Here is a 22891-nt window from a genome sequence, read left to right as displayed (position 1 = left end):
TTTTAGAGGCCATCACAGGAAAATAAGACTACTGAAGAGGTGTTGAATCTGAGAGAAGAATCAGCCTGAATTCTTAAATCTCATAGAGAGAGCTGCAGAAGGATTTATTTGTGTCTTTGTGTCCAGACCTAGAGACCAGGGGCATCCCTTGGCACCTGGCAGAGAAACTGTTTTGGTAATGTACATTGCTCATTCAGGTGAACCCACGTCCTAGTCCAACAAATTTGGCTTTGAAGTCAGGGTTTATAGATTTTTCTTGAACACATTTAGGAAAAATGTAGACCCATGAATTCTCAGTGCCAATGTTTTGGGAGAGCAATTTCTGTAATTTCACTTTGAAAGCTGATATATTGCCAGACAGGTGTAGTTTTAGAAGGAAAAAAAAAATAGGACAAACAAAAAAAAATCAGAGGGAACACTTGTCTGTAATGTATGCTAGTATGAAAAGAACAGATGATATTTTTTAAAATGGCAAAGTGACAGATGTCTTTCTCCTCTGTACCTATCTGACTCAGAGGATCCAGGTTTGGTTTTTTTGAAGTTAAAAACTATAACCCTGCAGTCTTCACTGAGGGCTGCTGATGCCCTCACTACTGAGCCTGCTGATGGCTGGCGCAGTTCAAATAATCTCAGTGAAATTCCTGTCCTGCTTATGTTAAGAGACTTGCTCTTGATTTCAGTGGAACAGACTTTCACTTGTAGCCTTACAGTAATGGTGAACTTCCAAAATATGGGCTATATTTCTCTCTTAGTTCTTTAAACACAAAATTTTCAGTGATCCTTTCTAAATCATGAGATATGCTCCTGAAATCAGGATCTGGGCTGCCTAAATTCCAGGGTGAAAATCTCCAGAAGAGTCAACAGTGAGAACATATGCTACAATTTAAATCTTCGCTGAACATCATGTTTTTTCTTATCCTGTTGAAGAGGTTTTGCTAAATGTTTGTTTAAACACTGAACTTGTCACGTGAGGGTGATGCTGTAAGCTAGGTCCAGGTGCAGGGCTGAGGCTTCCACGTGATGTGCAACTTGCTGGGCCCCTGTGAGGGGAGGAGGGGGCAGCTTCACCAACTTCCCTGTCTGTATCTCAAAGCCATGCAGAAATGTTAAAATGTTTTTTTTTTCTCACACACACATCCTGCTGCTACAGCCTGTGGCAATACCCAGCTGAGTTTCAGAGAACCTTTGGAATTTTGGGGTAAAATTTTTGCCTGAGAAAAATCCTGATTGTTATGATGAAAACTTTCACCAGTACTTGCCATCAAACCCAAATATATCTCAGTTTCTTTTGTACTTTTCACGTGTAAACTAAGATGAGAGATTTCACATGCATACTAAGCCCTCCACAGTGATTGCGCAAAAAATGCTAACCTGGAGCCTTAGGCAATTACCACAGAATGATTAACAAGATTATCTGAAGTATGGGAGGAGGTCATTCTTAAAGTTATTCTTTATCCAATAGCACTCATGAAAACAGTCAACTTTACTTAAATTATAAAGATTCAGGGAATCAGTCAGATAGTTCCTGCCCTTTGTACTAGCTGAGTCTTGTATTCTAATGTCTTTCAGCTGCATTGAGAAGGATGGGTGTGAAATAAAATACATAGATGATTTGGTGTTTCTTGCTCTAACCTCTCACCTTTGCCTTTTTTGAGGCAAGAGCATGTTCTAAAATGTGAGTCTTATCAAGGATGTATTTATGCGTAGTAAGTAGAAATAGGGTAAATTGCAATTCATGACGTAAAGTGAATGAGATTTTTTTTTTTTAAATCAACACTAAATATGGATACAGTATTTAAAATAATGTTTTGTCTAGGAACTTAGATTTCTACAAGAAAAGTTGTAGATGGTGATATGTGGATGTAGAAGTATATTTTGCTTTTTTAAGGACTGATTCAAAACTGCATCTCCAGGTCTTGCAGTACTGTGTCCAGAGATGATACAACAGATAAAAACTAATTGTATTGCTTTTGTTCATACTTGGATTCCACGCTTCTGCAAAGGTTGAAATGCTCCCAGAAGTGGAAGAAACCCATTATACCAGCTGTTGCACATTTTCAGCAGTCTTCTTAGGTCTGGCTATGGATAACTTCACAACCAGTGACCTAGATAGCCCAGGGTTCTCATCTGCCACTTCCCCCATCTCCCTTAGCTCTAAAAATGTCTTTCTGGACCTCCTGAGTAGAGCACAGTAGCATGTTTTGCAGATTTTGCAGCAGGGGACCATCATGCTGAGAAGCTAGCCAGAGGTATGAAAGACTGGTCCAGTTCTTGAGTTTTATCCCTTCATGTCACAGGGGAAGAAGATGGCCCCTTTTATTGTGTTAAATGTATATTAGAAAACTTAAGAAATGGCCTCATTAGGACTCTTAGAAATTTAGAGCAGAAAGGATTAAATAGGTTATCTTATTATTTTCATGTGGTGTTATAGACTGTTGCCATTATAGTAGTCACCGTGTTTAAATGCTGAAGTCCAGCAGAAAGATTATCAGCTTGCAAGTAACACATGCAAAATTACAAATGCACTGATGTTCAGAGTGGGAAAGATGAAACTGCCAGAGATTAAGTCACATCTTGTGGAGAGAGAAATATCAGGTGACTGTGGTTTGAAGGAAAGCAGGCAGTTGTGTTTCCATTTGTTGTATTCAGACTATCTTGCAGATCTCAGGTCTTTTCTGTGTGTTCTCTGAGCTCTGCTACTCTGTACTGCCTTTAAAAAAGTGGATTAAAAGAAAATCTGTGTTTTTCAAAGCCATTGTGGCTAAACATGATACTACATGACTGTGATGGAAGTGTTTAGGTGGAGCCTTGTGTAATCGACCATAAGTCTTGATATGTTCCCAAACAATTAAAATAAGAATCAACAAGATGAACTAGAAATAAAAGTGAAGTAGATAATGATATAGGTCAAATAAATCTCACGTTTGTAAGTTATACAGAAAAAAAAATAATAATCTTTTCTCCTTTCATGTAAAACCCAGCTTGGAACTGTGCCACTTAAATGGGATGTAGTGCCATCAATAAATCACAATGTATGGAAACTGTGGAAAGGAGAGAAACTAATGAACAAGAGATGGCTGCTTTTTTCAAATCACTAAATAAAATAAAAAGCCTCTTTGACTCTCTTCTGTAGAAAAAGCTTCGTATAAGGAACACCCAGATCTGTACACGCTAGACATAATTATTTGCCAGTAGATGGAGTAGTTAAATCAAATGTCTATGATTCACTATCAGATCAGTTTCTCGTATGACAGTCTCCATAGCTTCTTGACACCATTAAACCCTCGAATGCTTTCTAGTATGATTGTGGAGTCATACTGTTACTGGTGAAGACTTTCTGCATTTGCTGTAGTGGCAAACATGATTAGCTACATATCTGTCAACAAACCCTTTTTATTTTTTTTCCCACTTGGATATCAGACTTGCCTGCTGGAATTTTTGTTAACATCTACTGAGAAAATGTAGAACTAAACTGTTCATGACGCTAACATCAGACTGCTAATCAAGAGATCAATCAAGGATGGGTGGTATTGTAGGTTTTATACAGATTTTTACCTTGTCATTAGGAAACACATAATGACTCTGTTCTTTCACAGTACCATGCGATATAGATAGGGGAGTTCTTTAAAAAACAAACAGAACCATTGCAGGATATGGGCAGGAAGTTTGCCCTTGCTGAAGCTGGGACTACTCACATATTATCAGTACACAACTGTGAAACCTATTTTATTTCTCTTGAATTCCCTGACTGTCAGCTCTGGGGCGATAACTTTTAGAGAAAACCCAGGTTTTTTCTTTAGAGAAAACCCGGGTTTTCTCTTTCTGCAGCTTGTCATCATGATGCCACAGATTTTTAGTTACTCCATCCATAATTCTTCTCACAGGGACAAAATGTCCCCATGTCGTGCCTCCTGTAGTAGAAAACAAAATGAACATTCCTGTTTTTCCTGTCTTCAGGGGTAGCATAAGATGCCCTATAATCCTAGATGTGTTAATAGATTCTGAAAAATTCCAACTCATTCTACCACCATATCATGATAACAATTATTTTTCTTGCTCTGCTTGTAAATATGGGGTGTTTCCTGTATCCGTTCAACAGAATCATCTGGCGTTAAATATATATATATATACATACATTTATAAATTGAGGCCATAAATGGGAGAGAGAGTAGAAACTGGTACAGGCACCTGTTTGATGCCTCCAAGAATGTGTGAAAAGTAGGGATTTCTGCAAGACTACTTGCACTTGGGTGAAAGAACTGAGAAAGATGGATGTAAAGGCTTTCAGTGTTTTTGGAAAGGTTTACACTGAACAATCCAAACATCTTAGCATCAAGTCTGTAGCAGACTTGCTAAAATTAGTCCAGGCTTGTCTTGCAATGGTGGTAGTTGCAGTTTTTATACTTAAATGAGCCACACATGGTCTGCTAATAGTAATTGATTGAATAGTTTGTAAAGAAATTTTAATCTTTTGAAATGGTGAATTATTGCCGTGTAGTATTACGACGTCGTGGTTGCTTTTGCTGATTGAGCAATGAAAATGGTAACCAAAGCTGACTAGAAAATAGCTGAAATATGAAACAAGAACTTCTGTTCTTTATTTAAAATCATATTTCGGTGCCATGCAGTATTACAGATATGTTAAATATCACAAAAAGTTTCAATGCTTAAATACAAACAAAAAATGCATAAAATGATAAAGAACACACAAGAATTCAAAGTACTTCCCCCTCACTTCCATATCCCAAACTGAATCATTCAGTTCGCTTTGATTTTCTAATAGTTCTAAAAACTTCTAAGTCCAACGTCTGTTTTCTTAGCTGTACTGAGGGAGTGGAAAATGGTGAAAAGGGAAATGCCTTGAAATGAAAATACATGAAGCAGAGTTTAGTTCTGACATGTTACTTAGTGTAAAAAGCGGAATGTAATATTCTAAATATAATGGAAATGATTACAGAATTTTGGTTTAGGTATACAACTAGTGATTCCCCAGCAAGCTGTGGGTATAGGGGCTACAGTACATAATTAGACGTGTACATTAAGAAATGAATATACAATGCCCCAAGTATTTAGAACCACTGGGAATTCAAGGCTAGTAATATACAATTTCATTTATTTGTACGTTGGTTTCGGTGGTGATACATCAGGGATAATTTGGCTTTGTGCATTTGTTAATGATTGTGAAACAAATCTGCAATACCTGTGTTAGCTGAACTGTGACAGAATCCAAAATGAGGAGAACAAACTAACAAACAAAAAAAACCTATATGAGGCTTGGGTAGTCTGCAAACCAGTAAACATACACAAGAGCCAAAAAAAAAATCCCCCAAACCCTGTTCAGGCAACAATAGAAAATGGTTCAATCTACGGCCATGCGTTAGCTACCCAGCGAAGGCAAGAAGGCAGGGAAGTATGTACTAGCAAAATGAGCGCTCTTAGGAACTCCGTGAAGAACAGGTAAAGATGAAAGTGCAGGATCAAAGCTTCAGAAACTTCCTGACAACTGACATATGAACATCAGATGTTTTCAAACGCCCTTTGAATAGATTTCCATGTTAGAATCTCATGCGTATTGCACATATCCTAAAGTTTTGATTGTAGATAAAACTTTCAAGCTCAAATCCATAACCTTATTCACTGCATTGAGTAATTTCTAAACATATTCTTGCTGTCACCTTTATACAGTTTTTCTGATCCAACTATCTTCTTTTTGTGGCTCAGCCAGAAATGTCTGTTAGCTACCTACTTAGTTAATTGTCCTTCTGTGGCTCGTGCTTGTTGCTTAGCCACTTGGAAATATCAACAGTCCAGTCCATGCTCTCCCCATGGTTCTGCTGTCTCCCAGGAAATTCTGCGTCCACTTTGTTGCTGAGCTGTCCCTAACTGCAAGAGTGGTAATGGTTTCTATGTTCAAGGACCCCTTTGTAGCTCTCTCAGATATGCTGCACTATGTTTGGATACAAGTAGGCATTGAGAAGTATGCTATTTTTGTAAAATACTATTGCCTTTGGTAATACCAGTGAAATTCAAGATCATTAAAACTCCTCCTGATTTTAGTGTAAGAGAGAAGTGAGTAAAAACTTTCTTGTATTTAAGGTTATGATTTAGTGCTTAAAACTCCTGTTTCGTTCATAAATACTACCTTGCTCTTGCATATTCTTCAGTATGCAGACCCTGGCTTTTCTGCTACAGTAATAAGCTGTAAATCTACTCCAGTGGATTCTGAAAAATCTGTGTTAGCTTCAAAAAATTTCAACTGAAAGGGTTTTAGATGATTGAGATATAATTAGGAGAGTACAGATAAGTGAGCTGCTTGTTTCAAAGTGAGTTAAGCAGGTCACTGCTGAAATGGTCACTTTCTGGTCTTTCAGCACAGCACGGCAGTGAGGCATACAAGGCACTCCCCAGATCTAAGTGTTTAGTGCAAGCTCTTTGCAGACTCTGTCCTGCACAAGTGTCAGATCTGTATCTGGAAAAAAAATTTTCTTCCTTTCAGTAAGTGTGAAGCACAGGTGATTTTTATTTCACACCACAACTATCTCAGGTTGGCAAATTTCCCTCTGCTTTCTGTCTTAGATTTTATATAAAGCTGATTGCTGTCTTTATTAAAAAAGTGATGCTTCGATATAAAAAGTACAAAGCCTCAAGGAGTTTGTCTACACCAGGCTCCTTTTTATTTTTATTTTTTTAATTGTCAAGTAATGTCAGGTACTCAGCACGTTCAGAATAGCTAGTATGATACCCCATGTAGGTTTGCCCAGGGCTATGCATTTTTAATGGTATCATAGTTCCCTGGAACAGTATTCCAACATCAGCCATTTGCAGATAGCTTCTGGAAGAAGTTTGGACAATTACTGTATAACGTTGTAGCATTCTGGTCCTTAGGTTTGCCTTAGGGCCCCATACCCTGCTTCCCTCTCTTTTACCATTGAGGACTGGACATTTGCTGTCATAAGTTACTGGACCACCCCTGCTACAAGCCTGATTTCTGTTGAGTGGCAACAAATTTACAAGTCATTTTTCTGCAATAGGCCTGCAGGTTACGGCCTGCTGTTAAGAAGAAGGTGGAAAAAAAGTCGTCACCCTCCGTTCAGCCTTGATGAATGGCACTTCTTTCGGGAAAACCTGATTTGGCCACTACAAATGCTGACGGCTGCATATCACCTATAGCATGACCTCTCCTTGCTGAGTGCAGAACCCTGAATACTGCCCCATCCCTGGTTTTCTGTAATCAGAATGGCTAGTATTTGGATTTGTCTAGGCTGATATGCTTTTTTTTTTCCCCCTTCTTGTTGTCTAAAGGGATTTTTCTCTGGCACCATATTCCCTGTGGGACAAGAGAGAAATCACTCACTTAGGACCACGTCCATCACTTGTATCTTGGCCAAATAATAAATAAAATAAATCCTCTTCTGACAAGTAGCAGGCTACATTCATATTGTCCAGATTCTCACTCTTTCTCCAGAGATGTGTCAGGGAATAGGTTGAAGCAGGTTTATGGGCAGCAGGCTATAACAACACCTGAGTTACTATGAGTTTATGGCTGTGTACTTCCTGGCTGTGCTCCTCCATCAGCTTTGGTACCTACTTTTTTTTTTTCTTTTTTTTCCCTCCGGCTAGCTAACTGCCAGATTAGTAAATTATATAAATCTGTAGATGAATCTCATGTGCATCAGAGCAGGTAGAATAGAAGCACTGAGAATATGTGCCTGGGAGAGTTTTTCTTCCACTTCTGGCATTGGTGTCCTGTTAATCTGGCTTACCTTGTCCCAGGAAACTACACACATTCCCCGAAGGGATGGTAGCAAATTTCCTTTAGGATTCCTTCAGAAACAAGAGGTAATGCTAGTGGGTTTAGCGTATCTTGTTCCTGTATTCTGTGTACTCTCTATGTTTATTTATCCAATTATGGTTTTATTTCTGTTCTGCTATAAGTGACTAAATATTCTAAATATTTCTAAATATCCTAAATATTTCTCCAATTGTTCCATTGAGGTGGGTGCTGCCTTACAACAGTGCAAAATGAGCATACAGTAGCCCGATAATCAGAACTGAAGGAAGATCAGAGGCCTGGCTTTGATGAAGGTTTAATTTTAAGCAATGAAAACCTCAGCATTACTTCTCTGAATACTCATTTCTTACAATGCAGCCCACCTGCTCCCAAGGCACTGTCCATGTTCCAAATGAAACCTTACTTGGAAATTTAGAAAGACAAAAGGTGGCTTACATTTGATTGCCCTCATCCTTATTTATTTATTTATTTATTTATTTATTTTAAGCACAGCACAACGAATAGAGAAAACATGTATTTCTTGGAACAGTTCCTGCGCTTTGCCATCAGTGTGGTCAGTAACTGTAGCCTGCAGCTCTGTCACCTGAAGGGCCATTTATTCATACAGTGCTTGTAGCATGTTCTCAAGTACTAATTCACAAATGAGACAAAGGGCAGGCAGCTACTGAGTAGCCAAATCCTTTCCAAGTTTTCATGCTCATTACTATGTGAACTCAATCAGGACTGCAAGCTAGCACAGAATATTGACAGCATGAAACCTTGAGGAGCATGTCTGCATTTTGGCAAATTAGATTTACTATCTCATCCTATCTAATAGACCATTTAGAGCTCTGCCCCTGAGACAGATCTCTTTAGCTGAGCATCTACCACCACGTTGTAATGTTTTATCTTCAGTCTGAATGACCACAGCTTTGTGAATATGCTTCTCTGTACTTTAATTCTTTTGTTAGGAAAAGAAGCTGGATAGCCAGTACTGTCATTGCTGCAGTTGCTAAGAAAAGGCAAACAAGGATACAAGGATCTGCATTAAAATGTACCCCTGGAAAACCCCTTTAAAAAAAAAAAAAAAAGTATTTTCGTATATATGCACACACCTTTATTTATATAGGGAGACATATTTATACACACACACCTATGTGTATATAAATAAAAAAATACACTCTCCCAAATGGGCTGATGTGTACAGCAGTGCAAAACAGATCTGCCATCATCCCTGACAGTCTGCTGGAAATGGAGTTGATTGAATATGAGTCAGACCCTCAGTCTCATTGTCCAATTCATCAGTGAATGCACTGCAGGCTCATTGATTATATGTAAGATCAGCAGGAATGCTTGGCTTGCTTCATGGGGCTGCCTGTATTGAGCTATTATAAACACCCTCTTCTGTGATGTGTGCATGTAAATAAGTTCAGGTCGCTTAAATGTGACAACTTAGCCACATGTTTTAGGAATAATAAAAAAAAAAACAGGACAGAAATGCAGGCACAGATCATTCTGTGCAGAAATGACTTCATCCAGAACTGAGAGGATGGGCAGTAAATCATCAGCTATGTTTTAAAGTTAATTAATGTATTCTAGTTAAACTCTGACAGGTAGATACACCTGACTGTGTAGGGTTTTTTTGTTAGTTTGTTTTAAGAGCAAAAGTGAGTGTATTGGTATATGGTATATGGAGATTTATTTAGTTTAAACTTCAAAATTAGCAGAAGACGTTGAATGGAAATAGTTTTCCATGAGCAAGCATGATTGCATATCACATGTGCAATTTTGAAAATATTTTTCTTTCAATAATTAAGCACATGGAATGGATTTAAGTAAACCTAAGTTTCCCCGTAGAGAATGGAAATCTTACCTGGCTATACCTCTGTAGATGTACCTGTTCTCAGGAAAACAAAATCACTCTTAACTGGAAGCGGTACGTGTCATTGCACCTTTCATTTCTGTGCCCTGGTCACGCCCACAGAAGTTGACATGAAGGGTGAGATGTGCTCAGCCATGTCCCTTACTCAGGGAAGGAAAACAGAAGCCCTTAGCTGGCTGCTGTTAGTCTCACAGGCTGTACCAATTACTTCATTGTGTCATATGGCCCACTGACAAGATATACAGAAAAAAATTTACTCAGTTTTACAGTAAGTAAAACGCTAGGGTTGCCTATCTTGCTACTTCTGGGTGGGCAACCCTAGGAAAATGGCACAAGTCAAGTTTATAGTTAAGTGAACTTTGTATGAAAAAGTACCATTTTGTTTTGTATTATTTGGTTTTGTTTTGTTTTCATGAGAAAAATGACTTTTTGCTGCGGGATATGCTATTCCTTCCATAGTCAGGCTGAATTTTAGCAAGTTTTTTCCAGTCTTCTGGCCTTTGTGAAGTATTCTATGAAATCTTTGTGGGCTGTCACAATAGAGAAGGAGATGAAATACTGGCTTGCTTTCCCATCAGTGGCCTTCCATAGGAGGCAACTTGGATGAACAGAAATTTTCATGTGATCTGGGATATCAACCAAAACCCTGATCACATGCCTCTGAGTTTGGTGAAAAGGAGCAGGAAAGTGAAGAAACATCAGCTTTTTTTGCACGCACGCATCCAAAATAAGTCATAATATTTGTTTGCTAAGCATTGAGTAATTTGCAGTATGCTCTTGCAATCGTATGACAGAGAACTTTTTATAATTGTGCTTATGGGATTTACGGAGAAGTTTTTAGTAACCAAAGTATTTCATCTACTCCTCCTGCTTAGGAGCCAGAAGTCCCAATGAGGTGGAGGAGGCCAGGGTTGTCATAAGGGCAGCCTGAATGTAGAAAGTGGGTTACAAGCTTCTTGTAACACAGTGTGCTATTGCTGTTTGCACTGATCTCATTAGTTCACAAAGATTTCATGTTTACATACCCTGATTTTACTCTCTCCCTGACCAACTCCCTGTACCTTATGTTTCCGGTGTGTTCGTTTCAGTGCTGCTCACGCAGAGAGAACAAAAAATTCAATCAGGCTGTGGAGTTTGCAGAACAGACCGTGCACGCCTAACGCTCATGCTGCCAGCAGTCAGGTCCTGAAAAAGTGAACTGCCTTCCCACTTGTGTTTGTTTTTAAATGGCAAGTCACTCGTCCTGGGATACAAAGTCATTCTCCCGTCTCTGCTGCCGCAAGTGTTTAGTTTTTCATGGCTTTCAAAGGGAATGTTTAGTTTGAGTCATAGGGGCTCTATATGTTGGCTCGTTAACTCTGTAGCTCAAATACCATGTTTAGGAGCATGATCTTCTAGTTGTTGCCCACAGGTTTCTAAATGAAAGCCCACATTCTGAGTTAAACTGGTCTGAAAAAAATGAAAGTTCTCAAGAAAAGAACCTCTTGTCAATTTAATACTTTACTTTAGCCAGTGGGAAAATAAAGGGAAGTCAAACAACTACCAGCCTAAATATTCAGTGGGTTTAACAAAAGCTGCTTTTATAAGAAATAAATCTACTCTGTTCATGATGATGCATGTATTCTGGCATCTTTTCACCCCCTGTCACTACTCTGGATTTTGTACTTAGGTGATCGTTTCACAAAGACCAAGCAACTTGGTGAATCCATGTGTTGGTAAATTCTGCAGCTGAATTTTTGTTGTGTATTCAGAAATCTCCTGTTGTCTGTTAACTTGTGGTATGGTGTATTACTGTCAGAATACAACGGGTTTCAACAGAAGTTGGCACCTGCTGTTAGTTACGCTACATACTTTGAAGCTTTTGTCATTTTTTCAGGTTTGCTTTTAAGCTCTTGTTTACCTGCATTTTGTTTAAATCTGACTGGAATTTGAACTGTCTGCGGATTGACAAAATAGAAGAATTGAAATGCTGCTAAACAGACACTTGTGCATTATATTCATATCTTAGGATTTAAAAACGCCAGGAGCATCCATTTCTCTTGCCTAAACTGGAAAAACGGACAAATCTTTTAGAAGCTTTGACAAACTTCAAAGAAACTTCTGAACATTTCATGCATTTAGCTGAGGTGAAACCCAAATTTCAGATACTTTGTGATTTCCTTGCTAAATGAATGACATTAAAGCCAGTGCCCCAGAGAGATGCGAAGCTGACTTATTGAGCACATTGAACTGTTGGGCCTGGGCAATGGGGACGTCTCTGGAGCGGCCCGGAGCACAGACTTCAGGAAGCAAGCTGTTGTCATGGCTTCTAGTCCTCCCTAATGTTCAGTTCACAATAGCAGAAGGATTAAGCGTTTCAAGGAAGGGATTGAAACTGTGAGTTGGTCGCGAGATGGTGAAAGGGGGTTCAGAACAATCTGTGCTGGCTGCTTTCCAGCAGGGGATATACATAATAGCAAATGATGTCATGGAGCGGAGAATGCAAAAACATTCTTCAGCGGCAAAAAATAGGGGGTTACTGAAAAACAGAGAGCGAGGTGTTGTGAAAATATGTGTGTGTGTATGCACGTGCACGCAGGTTAATATATGTTTCTGGCTTCCCAGTTTCCAGGAAGGTGGCAAGGGGCAATAATATGTTTATACAATCAGTGACTGTGGCAGCTGTATGGAGCAGGCAGAAATGGATGAAATGTGTTTAGCCTCTGCTTCCTTCAAGCTTTTCATTAGAGTATTGTAGATTACTGCAACAAAAACGTAATTCAGTTAAAATACTGACATTAAATAAAGCCAGATGTACTTAAGTAGCAAAATATCCAGAAGAAATGACTTAACATACAAGCTATGTGTGGATTAATGCAACTCCCTGTTCCTCCCCCTGTCTAATATCTCTGTTCTCCTCTCAGAGAAACCCCAAATCAAAACACAGCAGACAACAGAGGAGGGAAGAAAAAAAAAATAAAATAAAAACACACACAAAAACCACCCAAGCCATAAAACCTAAGACTTGCAGCCAAGCCAATCACTGTAAGGCAATTTGCTAATGGTTTTGGCAGAAATGATCCTGTTCAGCTTGTCTTCCTGCCATGCTAGCAAGCTAGCATTTATCCATATGTGAAATGTTTTATTTCCCCTAACAATATTTGAATGTTTTCTTCTTTTCTCTGAAATTTGACGAATGATCCTAATTTCACTGTTGTAGTAGAGGAAGGTTAGTTTAAAAGCAGTGTGCTGTTTATAGTTGATTTTGTGAAATCTATTGTTATCTCAGGTCTTAAGAATGCAACTTGGAAGCAATTTGGATTCTTTCCAAGCTCTCAGAACATATTTCACATATCGCATCATATGTTTTTACTAGTTATATGAAACTCGGTGAGAAAAATTTAATCAGAATAGTAAATATGAAAATGTCATGGCCAATAATGGCCATGATAAGGGAAACCTCAGCACATTACCCTTCTGGTTCTTTCTGTTGTAGAAGAGAAGAGAAATTGCAGAAATTATGGTAATTTTTACTGTTAGAAGTGTTTATACACAGGTGTGTCACAATTCGTCTTGCAAGAAATTGTTTAAATTGCATTTGGGTGGTAGAGAATGTGACCTCCATTGTAACTCATTAGGCCTGCAGAGAACTTCATGTACATTTAATATCCGGAGCTTGACATGATGGCTCCCAGATGCTTACAAGAGAAAAGTCTTCAGATGATGATAGGAAAAAAAAGAATGGAACACAAAAAATAAGTTTTGTTTTGAATTTATTTTATTTTATTAAGATTTTAAACCCTTAATTCATTTCAATTAGTTTAATTACATGTCAAGAAAGATTTTGTTGTAAAGTTCTCATATATCCCAAGAGCCTCCAACACATACACTTGGCTGTTTTTAAAGGGGTTGAAATTCAAATCTATTTGTGAAAATCTAATTGGTCTCATTTTTTCGTTGAGAGAAGTAAATGTTTCTTTTGTACATAGGTGTTATGGTAAGTTCATTTATTTTTCTTGTACCTAATTGGCTTTTCTTAGGTTAATCAGAAGGGGTAAAAAAAAAAAAAAAAAGTGGGCTCTTTTTCTGCAAATTTTTTTTTTCTTCTGCAGTTTTTTTTTTCCCTTTTCCATCAGAGTCTACTGCTTGTTTCCAGCTTCTGTGTACTGATAATAGCTGTATAACTACCACTGTAAGATGATACATCTCTATTAGCAGACATTAAATAAATTGATATAGTTACTCAGAGGTCATATTTTACTAAACTTGTTACAGGAGGTACCCGCTGTGTACAAAGAATAAAGTAATATAAGGAAACTGCTTTAATGCTGTATCAGAAGGGAGGAGAATACTACACTGACTCAGAAAGAGTCACTGAAATAAGCACATTCATACCATTTGGTTAGTCTCTACTCACTCATTTCTTCCATGTCATCCACTCAGACTGCACTTCTCTCCAGTCTCTTTGCCCTTCATGTGCTTTTTCACTTGAGGAAAAGAAAACTTTTTGAATAACGAGAACTTCTGGTGTAAGGCTCCTGCTGGCAAAATAAATAAATAAGCAAGTCTCAGCTGGGCTCCTGAATGCTCTTGAGGACTCTGGTGTTAGCAACTGGGTTGTTGCAGGTAGAGCTTTCCTCTATAAATTCATTTACAGCTACTAATTAAGAAGAGAAAAATTTAACATGGCTGTGTGTGCAGCAAGGCAAGGGGAAGGGGATTGCAAATATCAGAACTCGTTATTTAAACAAAATAACTAGGAAAGCAGTAGTGACTGATTTAAATGTTGTGATCCCTGCTGTGTCTCATTTCCTAAAATGGGGATATTCTGTCTGCTGTAACATCTGTTTTTTCTATTTTCTTTGCTCAGTGCAGAGATCCTATAACTGCTTTACATTTCTGTCAGGTATTGCCAGGTATTGTTTAAATTTTCACCTTGGTTATTGTTTAGAACCAGCAATGTTATTATTTTTGTATTCACTTGAATGAGAAAATCCAAACCTCTGATTTACTCTATAGCATCTCCCTGGCATTTGGATTTGAAGTTCAATGTGATGGAGGAGGTCAACTTCAAAGCATTTCTTGAATTTTATGACTTTCTAGTTAGCATTAGGAAAATAAGAGTAAAGGTAGCCAGAAGCAGGAATGCTTTTTCATCCCCTACCACCACCATGACAAAGGAGAGGCAAAACCTTTAATTAAGTGTTAAAATGTTATCTTTCATTTCCATAACTCATGAGTTTTATGTTCAAGTTGCTGCTACTGAGCTGCACTGCAAGTTTCAGGCACGTGCAGGTCGAAGAAAGGAAGTTTGTTTTGTAGATGCCTCTGCCAGATCCATCAACTCAGAAGGAAAAAGGAATTTTGGGGCAAGTTTCCCTCCATACTGCTCTCTGGAGCTGTATTTTTCCTCCTTTTTTGCATCTGGTAATTTCTGTTCACAGATCTTCCCCTTGCTCATCTGCTGTTCTGCTGCAGAATTCCTCCTTCCTCCCTTTCTGTCCAGTTTTGGAGTCTTCACACTCACTGCTCACTTTCACAAGGGACAGTAGAAAAGAGCAGTGAGTGTTATAAAAATGGTAGTGGAACTGGAAAGGGAGGGATGTTATGGAGAAAGAAGGTAGTACCAGGCCAGTATCTTGCATCTCAGCTCAATGCTTTCTTCATGTTCTCAGTCCCAGACAATCCCAGTGTGGATTATATGTGTAGTTCTTTGAATAGAAGCCTTCCTTTATAGCAGTGAGCAATTCGATATTTGGTCATATCACTTAAAATAATATGAGAGAGAAAATACTGGAGCAAATTTTAAAACAGATGGTAAATAGCAATGAACTGTTTGTTTGTTTTTTTTTTTAATCTTCCCAATGGAATTTTACTGCCTAATGAAACTATTCTCTGTTTCAAGGGCCTAAGACAGTAGAGATCCAGTTTGACCACAGCATCACTGTGTTTTGTTTATTTTATTTTTTTTCCCCAGCATTAATCTTTGATAGATGTGTAGCGCCAGATTTCTGTCACTACCTCTGACACTTCCTGATCATATTCTAGGTGGGACCTGGCCTTTTGTAGCAGAGTTCCTATTTGGTTCAAGTAATGAAATCTAATAAAAACTTACTTAAAAAATAAATGTAAAGAAAAGTTTTGAAAAAGATCAGAAATTTAAAGAAATAATCTCTCGAAGACATGGACATCTTATTCTCCTTTCATATTAAACCAAAGTTATGAAAATGGAAGATTAATTCAGTCCTGCTGTGTTTTGAGCTTGACATTTTCCATGTTGTCCCATGAAGATTACAGGTGCTTTTATCTGTATTTAACAAACAAATAATAAATTATTGTTCTGGTTGGACAATCCTATTTTATAGTCCTTTGCCATTGCCTAAATAAGAGATGACTGAAAGGCAAAGGAGAAACTTTGGCTTCTAGTTGGTGTTTACCTATTTTATCTCGTGGGACTGAGGTTGTGTGTGCCATTCTGTCCTTGCTATTACTCAGTTATTGGCGTGATGCATGTTTAAAATCATAGATATTGCAGTTGCAGTGTACATAAAGCTAATTTCTCACTTGGAGTCAAATCGAAAAGCTAGTTTTACTGATGCTTGAACACAAAGTAACAAATTAAGATGATGCACCCATTAGTGAGCTGAAATTATCTTACTGGCTTGGAAGAGCAAGGACCAGTTTCTTAGAGGCACTACTTTTTCCTGAAGACAAGCCTACAATCCTGATTTTGGTTTCGAGAGTTACTGAAGTTCTCTGTATTTTTTCCTCACAGCTTTGCAGGTGACTAATTGTAATATTATGACGATTTGACAAATACACTTAAGAAAATAAACTAATTATTTGCATGTTACGATTAACATTGGATTTATAAGAATGAATTACTGTCCCAGATACTTAAGTTAGGCTGTTTACTTCAGCATTTTTGAAAAGAAGACAGAATTTGATTCTGTTTACTAGCCAGGGAGCAGGTGCCTCACTTTTTTCAGCTATTTACATACAGGGGAAAAAAAATAATAATCCTGTGACAAATACGTGTGGATGAGAGGATTAACAACAATAATAAATAAATAAATGGAGCACCATTTGTGGAGGTTTCTTCTTCCCTGTGACTGTAGAGTGTGCTGGATGCTAACTACATTTTTTTTAAACACTGTTCTCTTTAAACCCTGAAAGAGACCCATTTCTATCTTTTCTGCTCTTTTAAGGCAAAAGGACAATCACTTGATATGTTTTTCTCACTGTAGTTTCTAATCTACATGATTTTAACTTTTTTAAAGCACTGTAGTCCTGCGTTGATCTCCACTGCCAAAGATCTGTCTTCATCTCTTCTTATGAGGCAGCGCTAACATGGCTTTCTTTTTCATCTTTGGGTATTCCAGATTTTTATTGTTTGTATATTCTTGTAAAGGATTTTCAGTAAACAGTAGGTATGTGGTTTTTGTTTGTTTGATGTTTGTTTTAACCTAATTTGTAGCTTTTTAAAAAACAAACAAACAAAAACCAAACCAAAACAACAACAAAAAAAAAACAGGCAGGCCTGTAGCAGGCAGGCCTGTCCTATCCCCCGTGTCCTGTCAGTGGTAACTCATACCACATACTAGGTACGCAGAGCAACGTTAGAAATTACTGCAAGGCCAGCTAAGTGCTTTTCACCGGAAGTGTCAGAAAAAGAATAAGGTATACAAGAACCTTGAACATGAAGGATTAATGAAAAAGAAAAACTTTTCCTGAAAAGTAACAGATGATGATGATGATCATGCAGTGCTAGCTAGCCCCACACATTCATTCAGAAAATTAAAAACAGCCTGCAAAGGGTTAATGTAGCCTGTAGCAGAAATCTGCATTACTTCATCCTGAATATGCTGTATTTTAAATCTGCTAACTAAATCTCAGGTGAATCCAGGAAGAGTTATTAATCCTGCTGCATGCTGGAATGGGAGCGGTAGGCCACAGAGCCTGATGTGCCAGTTGTGGTGAGCTCTCTGAGGCGGAGAAAGGCCTAACGGCAGGCATTGCAAATGATGAGGAAGCTCGCCAAGACTTGTCTGCAACATCTGTGTCTTAAGTTTGAATCTAAATCCTTCAGCAACACTGAAGGTTGTCTTTATTTGCCATATGATGGTAATGCACAAGATATCACTCTCGAAATAACTCCTAAGGGGACGAGCAAAAGGAAAGTGTCTGCATGGAAGCATTGCTCAGGTATGTGGTTGTGGCATGGCACATTTTACGCCTCTGCTAGCCTTTAAAAATTATACCTAAGATATGTTCCACTTTGTGATTTAGTTTGTTTTCTTCATCATAGCTTACAGAATGTAAACACAAATGCTCACTACAAGCAGCTTTAAACCACAGTGGCCTCTCTGTCAGGCATCCGTTAGTTTACTTTTTAACGGAAAGTAAAGAGAGTCTCTTAAACAGTTACTTCATGTTGCTGTTAAAAGATCCTTCTGTTAGCTGAGTTGGCCGGAAGATCACTGACAGAAAGAGTACTAGTATTTAGACTAGATATGTTGAGAGGCATTGCAGATGGGTCTAAGAGACTTTAAAGGGAACCAAAGGAAAAGGTGTAAGTTATGATGATGCAGATTCAACCTGAATCTGGCTCAGCATATTACTGATGCGTTAGGCTTTCTAAATTATTTTACAAAATTCTTTGAACTGAGTACGACGAAACTGCTTTTTGTTGTCATTGAATTAACACTCAGAAGTACCCTGTAACGTGAAATCAAACACTCTCTGGGTAGATCACTCTGGAAGTTAATCTATTGGTCACTGTGTACTATATATACACACTAAGAAACACAGTTTCAGATGACAATGAATATGCAGAGTAAATAAAGATGAAAGACTATTTTAAAATTGTTGTAGGGTAGTAGTATGTACAGTACTAAAATACAAACATTGTGCTTTTCACACATTTAAAACTGCTGATATTTTTTCGTTAGCAGCGGAAGTACAACCAGGCCTACACACTTTCTCTCTGCCTTGTTGCTGCCAACTATGATACCCTCAGATTTGGTCCCTGCAATTTAATTCAGAGGACAGGGAGTCGTGTTTACCACTTTTTGTATCACAGTTACTTGCTTTATATGCTTTATAAGTATGGATACAATTAAGTGAACTTGAAGAGATCTGTCATGTCTTTCAGGCTGGATTTGAGTTCTCAGAATGTACTAATACTCCTTCAGTTTAATATTTTAAACTTTCTATACTGTATGTAACTGATGAAGAATTTTAGAATTAAATCTTGCCTAGTGCAGGAATACAGATGTATACTTGCAATGACATTCAAATGTTTTAAGGTCTTCTATATATCACTCTTTTTTTTAGGATTCTTATTATATTGTGGGCCTTATTCTCCTATTGCATGGGAAAATAACTAATCCTGGGTCAAAGTGGATCAAACAGTTATAAAAATGTTTATCATATGTTGATTGTCTTAAAAAAAATCATAAAAGCGAAACATATTGTGCTCGTCTCTTGCAAAAAGAGATGCTGAATTTAAACTTTTGAGTGAAGTGTTAAGGCTAGCACTACGTGGCAGAAGTAGGCAGGAACACTGTGCTGTACCTGAAAAACTACCACATCTGATTTCTATTTCTCTTCCCTTATTAGGCTCCCAAAGTTTGCCTACTTCTTTCTTCTTGGGAAGTTGTGCTATCACCTTTTCTCCTCTCGTTGTTCCTTTTCTCGTATTCCAGATGCAAAACATTCAGGACTTAGTTCAGCAAAAAGAAATGATTACCTTTAGATTTTTCCTGTCTGAAATGGCAAAAACGTGTCAGGAGAAATGAGGAGGAACAGCAGCATGGGGCTGGTAGAGAATAGCAGTAGGAAGGTTTAATTTATTTCAATAGTTGGGCCTGAGTACAGTGACAGGTTATGCATTCTTGAGGCATCTAGTTCCCAAGAAGCTGGCTGAGAACTTCTCGTGCGTTTCTGAAAGAGAGAGAGAGAGAGAGTCATAAGATACATCACAATGAATTTATAGGGTACATGCACCTTGTTTTGTATTATCATCCTTTCATTTTAAATGAGACTGTAATTTAAAGTGAAAATACTCTCATATGTTTAAGAAATCTTTGGGAATTTCCAGTGATGCAAAGCATACATAACATCTCCTAAAAAATCTCATCATGCTTTGGCCAGGGCTGTAGGGTTACTATTCACTGAGTAACAAAATGTTAATTACATGGCAAGTTTCAAATAAAGTTGAATCCATATGACATGCATTTTCATGGAATAACAAGAAAGAATGTTCGCTCATCTGTAGATTTAATTTTGAAGTTTTATTGCTTGTACATAGAAGCCAGGCAATTGACTTAATTTGAAGTTTGAGTAGACTTTATATTTCCAGTAAATACCAATTTGTAATAAATAAGAACATGTGGATAATTTGAGAGCAATGGTAGTGGTGAGGAAGACACAGCATGTTGCTTTTGAGGTTTTCCGAAATAGGCATGTAGGATTGGCCTGTGAAAATTTCCACAAAACAAATTATAAGGGTAGGGGTATAGATTTTTTGTGTTAACCCTTAGTGACCTGAGGAGCTAATGAATCAGTTGGAAGGGATCAAAATATGTTAGTTTTCCAGCAAACATGCAGAGTGTTTACAATTTCAGTATCACTGAGAAGTACCTATCTACAGTGCCCCTGAGTACAATCTGGTTTGCACATTGTTGCATGGTCAAACGGAAGTCACTTCTTTAAGTCAGAATTCTGTTGCTGCAGCTGATTACTTCTAAAGCACTAAGAAAGCTTAATTACCTTATTCACATAAAGGCTAATCTAAACTTCCTTCTAATCCAGGCAATCCAGAGTGCTCTTCTCTGCTAAGTGCGTATAGCTCTGACGTGTCTATATTATAATGTCTTTTATACCTCTGTGGCACTTCAGAATCTGTTCATCATACCAGGATTGAGACTCATGACCTGTCTGAGTTTACATTATATTTTCGCACTGAGTTCACGTTTCATCTGAGTTTGAGCTTCTCTGGGTTTCATAATCTGGATTTGGTGATGGTGGTACAAATGCATCTATTAGCATCATGATTTTATGAACTTTATATGACTTAATATGACAATTATCTTTATCTGACTGTCTGTAGGCTGCTTTATACATGTCTTCCCTCAGCTTTCTGTATGTGAATGATTTCCGTTTACATAGTTTATTCAGACATTGAAACATTACTGTGTATTAGAAATACTGCCAGGTAATTGATTTATCTGGAAAATATTATCTCATTATAGTACTGATTCATGGTGATATTTTTTCAATTACTTTTAAAATTGTATGGGATCTTGAAGAGTTTAAGTGCTTAAGAGTCTGTGCCACCTATTACTTTTAACAGTAAAGAAGGAAAGAAAATAAAAGAGTTGTTAATCAAATGCCACACTGTAATTGATATGTCACATTTTGCTAGAGCAATTGTTTCTGTTATAGTGGTAACAATTGCAGACAAACAGTCCCAGACAGTATCCAAGCCTACTGGAACCCTGAACTGTCAACTATTCCTGATAAATTCAATGTGTTTGAATAGTGTAGTTATTTCTGTGTGGTCTGGAAACTGTGACAAGACGTCATTATTTGCTGTTAATTTCGTATCAAGTGAATCAGTTCTGCTCTACAGTAACTCAGACCAAATAGTTCAGATGTGAGGTGGGTAAAGTCAGTCTGGGGCATGTTCAATCTGCCCCCAAAGCCAGGCACTTATTTCTCAGGCACTTACCAAACGGTACAGATCAGGTACCATGAAGCTTATTTAAGCAAACACAATTGAGGCACCTGATAAACTAACCCCTGTAAATCCTGACTTCTTCAGAGAAATTGCTTAAGCAAATACACATGCTTTATTTGGTGAATACCTATAACATGCATATACTTCAAGGTGAAAGAAAGGATTCTTTGATCAAATACACAGGACTGCCCGCTTGCCATGTGGAGGAAAGTCAGACTCATGTTTGCTTTAGTGCTAACAGGTATAAATCTGTGCACTTTGATGCAGTTGTGGTTTTTCATACCGAAGCGTGCCGGGAAGGTACCTTGATCTCATGAAGCTGAGTAATATTAGGGTTCTGTAAAGAGTACAGGGCAGTTAAGATAAGGTAGGAACAAGTCCCTAAATGGGGGGGTTGTACCTGGGGGAGAATTTGGCAGCAGGGAGATTGCTACAGAGGGAAATATTTAAAGGGAATTATTTTATGCATTCAATCTTCTGGTTTAGGGAATTTGAAAAAACTTCCAACTAACTATGCAAAACATTTTCTCGTGTTTTTGTGTTCATATAAACAACTTGTAAAAACAGCTGCTTGAATACCTCCAGGTTCAGTGAAGTCATAATAATACTGAAATTTTAAACAAAACCAATATGTTAAAATTTGATTGGTTTATTTTTGAAAGTAACTTTTATTTCAACCAGCTTAGCTTGTTGAAATATCTCAATTGTTTCAGCTCTCCACTGTAGGTAGTATATCTTGTTATGGCAGAAAAAATATGGTGGAAAGTCAGTGAAATGTACAACTATTAAATAAGTAAAACGTAAAGAGAAAGGAAACTACAGATAGTACGAGTGCAAAGAAGCATGATTAGAGAGAGAGGAGAAAACAAAGATGAATAATATATGGATGATGAGTGGAAAGAGAATGAGGAGAAAGGAAAGTGGCAATCATGTGATGAGAATGTATGCTAGAGGTGGCCATTCACCATTCCTTTGCGGAGATGAAGCTCTGTCTGAAGAGGTAGGAAATAAAACTTCAGATTTTGAACAGATAACTTACTGTCCATCTTCCTTTTCATGAGACTATATTCATTCCTTGATAATTTGGTAAAGGAGAAATAATGTCATTTTGCATCAACTGGGCATTTACTAGAAAATTACCTTTTCATGTGATGGTTTTGCATAGTGTATCTCAATTCTTCCAGTATCTCACACAACCCTTTTTTCTTGGTTCCCTAGTTCTTCTTGATGTTGTGAACGGTTCTGAGTTTTTTTGTTTTGTTTTGTTTTGTTTTGTTTTTTTTGTTTTCTGATTTCTTACGCATTTTCTTGTAACCGTGGGACGAGAGCCTGCAAAATGGTCAAGTCAATCCTATTAAAAGCAAGGAAAAGTCCTTCTCCTCCTCTCCTTCTCCAAGGTAGAATGAGAATTAATTCTGTCTTCTTCTAAGATTTACAGCTGACCTTCATGCAAAGTGCATTCATCTTTGTCACTATTGAACATGGGTGAACATGCAGACGAACACCACTGTTCTCT

General features: G+C 37.7%; 1 long non-coding RNA gene across 5 annotated transcripts in view; it reads left to right on the top strand.

The window, feature by feature from the left end:
- Positions 1-22891, top strand: part of LOC106032688 (uncharacterized) — a 442177-nt gene that overhangs the window by 97546 nt on the left and 321740 nt on the right. The window contains exon 1 of one of the 5 annotated variants that reach the window (XR_010832749.1): positions 17107-17837. The exons of 1 other annotated variant lie outside the window; for it this stretch is intronic. This is a non-coding gene — a long non-coding RNA (uncharacterized lncRNA). Of the gene's footprint in view, positions 1-17106; positions 17838-22891 lie in introns of those variants that run through there. 3 more of the 5 variants (XR_010832748.1, XR_010832751.1, XR_010832752.1) reach the window with 3 other exon arrangements.

The sequence above is a fragment of the Anser cygnoides genome, chromosome 7 (genome assembly GCF_040182565.1).
Source record: "Anser cygnoides isolate HZ-2024a breed goose chromosome 7, Taihu_goose_T2T_genome, whole genome shotgun sequence".
NCBI lineage: Eukaryota > Metazoa > Chordata > Aves > Anseriformes > Anatidae > Anser > Anser cygnoides.
This window is presented reverse-complemented; position numbering and strand designations above follow the sequence as displayed.